Source organism: Carlito syrichta, unplaced genomic scaffold (genome assembly GCF_000164805.1).
Source record: "Carlito syrichta isolate Samal-C Ts95f unplaced genomic scaffold, Tarsius_syrichta-2.0.1 Scaffold312000, whole genome shotgun sequence".
Lineage (NCBI taxonomy): Eukaryota > Metazoa > Chordata > Mammalia > Primates > Tarsiidae > Carlito > Carlito syrichta.
In genome coordinates, this window is record NW_007256096.1 from 10,313 (window position 1) to 15,417 (window position 5,105).

Below are 5,105 nucleotides of genomic sequence, written 5' to 3' on the forward strand. Positions count from 1 at the left end.
TCTAGATGTTAGGTCTTCGTCAGATATACAGTTGGCAAATATTTTTTCCCATTCTGTGGGCTTGTCTCTCTGCTCTCTTGATGGTTTCTTTTGCTTTGCAGAAGCTCGTTAGTTTGATGAGTCCCACTTGTCTATCATATTTCTTAAGGTATGGGATTTAGCGTTCTGATCAGTAATCGGTTGCCAGTTCCAATTTTCCTAAGGGTGTCTCCTGTGTTTTGTAAGATTCTTATAGTTTGAGGTTTTATGTTTAGGTCTTTGATCCATTTAGAGTTAATCTGTGTATGGTGATAAGTAGGGGTCCTGTTTCAATCTTCTGCATGTGATCAGCCAGTTTTCTCAGCACCATTTACTGAATAGGTTCTCCTCCCCCCACTGGTGGTTGTTGGAGGCTTTATCAAAGATGAATTGGTTGAGAAATTGAGGCTTTGCTTCCGGAATCTCTATCCTGTTCCATTGGTCTATATGCCTGTTCTTATACCAATACCAGGCTGTTTTGATTACTGTAGCCTTATAGTAATGTTTGAAGTCTGGAAGTGTGATATCTCCTGCTTTGTTTCTTTTGCTAAGGATTGTTTTGGCTATTTGTGGTTGTTTATGTTTCCATATGAATTTCTGTATTGTCAGTTCCAAGTCTGAGAAGAATGATTTTGGTAACTTAATGGGTATTGTGTTGAATCTGCAGATTGCCTTTGGCAGGACGGACATTTTAACAATGTTGACTCTTCCTATCCATGAGCATGGAATATTTTTCTGTTTGTTTGTGTCCACTTGGATTATTTTGAACAGTGTTTTGTAGTTCTCTTTGTAAAGGTCTTTCACTTCTCTGGTTAGGAAGATGAACTAACCAGACTATCTGGTTAGATAGTCTGTGTGTGACTATTGTAAATGGGACTGTGCTTTTGAGTCTCTGCCTGCTTGTTGTTGGTATGTAGGAATGCAACGGTCTCTTGCACATTTATTTTGTACTCTGAGACTTTGCCAAAGTCCTTTATCAGTGCAAGCAGGTTTTTGACAGATTCTCTTAGATTTTCAAGGTATAGGATCATATCATCAGCAAAGAGTGATGGATAACTTCCTTTTTTCCTATTTGGTTGTTGGGTGAAATAATATGTGGATATCTCTTTTTTTTTTTTTTTTTGAGTTGGAGTCTCACTCGGTCGCCCAAACTGGAGTGCAGTGGCCACTCTCAGCCACCGCAGCCTCGACCTGCTGGGCTCTGGCGATCCTTCTGCCTCAGCCTTCCAAGTAGCCAGAATTACAGGCATGCGCTACCACGCCCGGCTGATTTTTGGATTTATTGTAGAGATGAAGTCTCGCTGCCCAGGTGGGTCTCGAACCCAGGGGCTCAGGCAATCCACTCACCTCAGCCTCCCAAAGGTGCGGGATTACAGGCTGAGCCACCAAGCCCAGCTTGTGGATATCTTTTAAACCCATTTGGTTGAGTGTCAAGTTTAGGTTCTAGATCTCCTTGTTGGTTTTTGACCTCAATGATCTGTCTAGGGCTGTTAGTGGGGTATTCAAGTCCCCTGCTATAATAATGTTAGAATCGATATCTTTTTTTAGCTTACTTAGTAGTTGCTTTGTAATGCTGGTGCTCCTGTGTTGGGTGGATATATGTTTAGGATGGATATTTCTTGCTGATGAATCTTTTATCATTATGTAGTGTCCTTTTGCATCTTTTAAAATTTTTGATAGCTTAAAGATTGCTTTGTCTGATATTAAGATTGCAACTCCTACCTTCTTTTGTGATCCATTTGCCTGGAAAGTAGTTTTCCATCCTTTAACTTTGAATCTGTGTGCATCCTTTGTAGTGAGATGAGTCTCCTGGATACAGCAAATAATTGGGTCATGGTTTCCTATCCAGTTTGCCATTCTGTGTCTTTTCAGTGGTGCATTTAGTTCATTCACATTCAGACTCATTACTGAAATGTGATTGTTTATCACTGTCATGAGGTTCTTATAAAAATTTTTTCTTTGTTTGCTTGTTTTCTTTTGGCTTTGGGGTTGATGTATGTGTGTGTTTTCAAGTTTCTTGTTGTACTTTATTCTCTGTTGATTCTGTGCTCTGTTGTTATCTTGGGAAGTGGGCAGTCATTCTTTTTTTTCTTTCTTCTCTTCTTAATACCTTTTTAAGTGTCTCCTGTAGAGCTGGTCTGGAAGCTACATAATCTCTTAGGGATTGGATGTCTGGGAAGGATTTTAGTTCTCATTACTGATGAAGCTGAGCTTGGCTGGATAGGAAATTTTTGGTTGAAATTGTTTATTTTTGAGGACTTTGAATATAGGACTCCAGTCCCTTCTTGTTTGTAGCATTTCTGCCAAAAGCCCTGCTGCTATTCTGATTGATTTTCCTCAGTAGGTAGTCTGACCTTTCTCTCTTGCTGCCTTTAGGATTTTTTCTTTTGTGCTTACTTTGTGTAGGTGAATTATTATGTGCCTAGGGGTTGGTCTTCTCATTTGATGTCTTGTAGGGGTTCTCTGTGTCTCTTGTGCTTGGCTGGTCACATACCTGGTGAGGTGGGGAAAATTTTCTTGGATTACTTCTTGGAATACTTGATCCAAGTTGTTTTCCATTTCCCTTTCTTCTTCTGGGATACCAATTAGGATTAAGTTCAGCCTCTTGATATAATTGCACATCTCTTGTAGGCTCTGCTCTTTCTTTCTCAGTCTTTTTTCTATGTTTTTTACAGATATGGTTAATTCTGTGTTCTAGTCTTCAAATTCTGAGTTTTTTTCTTCAGCTAGATTAATTCTGCTTTCCACGCTTGTCATCTTGTTATTTATTTCCTGGATGAAATTTTTTATTACCAAAATCTTGGTTAAAGTTCTTTCAGTGTTGCATCTTGTCTTTCTTGAGTTTTATTCACTCTTTCCATTCATTCCCTAATCCCTGTCATATTCTGGGGTCAGTTGTTGGTGACTTCATTGTTTGGGCACCAAGGTCTGATTTTTCAGAAGTTTTGTCTTTGGTACACTTGAAATTGCCTGAAGTCTTTTCCTTTGTTTTTTTCTCATTTGTGATAGATCTCTTGTTTTTCTCTTTAGTTCTGTTATTCAGTGTCAGTGGGAGAGGCTTTCCCTTCTGATGTTGTCCTTTATTCTTCCCTGATCCAGGCCCTGGATTTGTTCTACTTTGAAATAGGATGGTGGATGGGAACTACATGCTTTGTCTCTTGTAGTTTTTGAAATTCAGATAAAGTAGGGGATGGGGTGCACTGATCTCTTTGCAGTTCTTCCTTGTCCTTTTCTGGCCACACCCTTTGTCCCACGGCTGGATCAGTATAAGGGGTGGGGCGCCTGGAACTCAGCATCCATCAGGTCCCTCCAAAGTTTGTGCTTTCAGGATATTCCCTCTAGGTCATGATCAATCCCTGAGTAGTTGATCTGCCAGTCACAGAGATCAGGTCTGTTGTTCCATGGTGAGCAAGTCAGAGCATTTTCCTACCCTGCCTTCAAGATGGTGGTAGGTTGCCTCTCTTTTCCTCTCTTGTGGGACTTTGCCTCTGGACTCCCTCTTCATCCCCTGCTGCCAGCTTCCTGCCAGGTGCTGAAGTGGTGAGACAAAGTCAGGAGCTGGCATTCTCTCTCCTGGGGTGATAGTTTCTCCCTATCACTTTCTATAAGAAAGATACCTGCACACATATGTTTATTACAGCATTGTTCACAATAGCAAGAACCTGGAAGCAACCATGCTGTCTATCAAAAGAGGACTAGATTTAAAAAATGTGGTACATATACACAATGGAATACTACGCAGCCATAAAAAAGAACAAAAGCATGAATTTTGCAGCAACCTGGATGGAACTGGAGTGGACAGAAAAACTTTTGTTCACTTTTTAAAAAATAATGGTGCTTGACTTCTGCAACCTGGGAACAGCCAGGGACAAAGCAGAGAAACTACAACACCAGCTGTTGCACCAGGGGCCTGACCACTTGCTCATGAGCCCCCACTTAGACAGTCTGTCCCAGCATTTTCTTCCAAGGGAAGGTTTGTTGATTTTTTTTTAAGTGAAAGAAAGGAAAAGAAAATGGTGCTTGGCTTCTGCATCCTGGGAATCATTAGGGTTCAAGGCCAGCAGTTGTGGTAACAGTTGCTACACCAGGAGAGTCCCCCTGTAGTTTTCTGAGTTGGAAAGTATTTCCTCTGAAAATTGTTTTTTAAGTTTGAGTAGAATTGGTATGAGTTTTTTAAATGCTTGGTAAAATTCAACAGTGAAGCTCTCAGGTCCTGGAATTTTATTTGATGAGAGCCTTTTAATTACAATCTCATTCTTTTCTTTTTTTATAATCAATATTTTTTATTATGATATTGTGGGGTACAGTTAAGGATTAGGTATACAAATATGCTTCGTTCAGGCAACGTTGTTGATAATAGGTGTCTCCCCATCCCCAGACAGATATTTACTACCATTAATTCCATCTCGCTGCCCCTCCCACCCCATAGTTTCCCACCACTGTCAGTCATTTTCTTATAGTATTACATTGGATGTTCAAGGTCCACTATATGAGTGAGAATATGTGATATTCAGACCTTTGTTTCTGTGAGAGGTCACCCAGTATTACAGACTCTAGTTCCATCCAGGTTGCTGTGAAATTCATGCTTTTGTTCTTTTTTGTGGCTGCATAGTATTCCATCGTGTATATGTACCACATTTTTTTAATCCAATCCTCTTTTGGTGGACAGCATGGTTGCTTCCAGGTTCTTGCTGACTGAGGCGGAAAGATCGCTGGAGCCCAGCAGGCAAGGCTGCGGTGGCCGAGAGCAGCCATTGCACTCCAGTCTGGGTGACAGAGTGAGACTCCAACTCAAAAAAAAAAACAACAAAAAAACATATGTGTGCAGGTATCTTTTTTATAGAGTGATTTGAGTTCTTCAGGGTATATTCCCAGTAGGGGGATTGAGGGGTCATATTGGAGGTCAATATTTAGAGCTTTTAGGAATCACCATACTGTTTTCCACAAAGGTTGCACTAGTTTCACTCCCACCAACAGTGTAGAAGTGTTCCCTTTTCACCACACCCTCTCCAGCAACGGTTGTGTTTTCAAAGCAGGTGGTATCACATTACCAGACTTCAAACTTTACTATAAAGCTACAATAATCA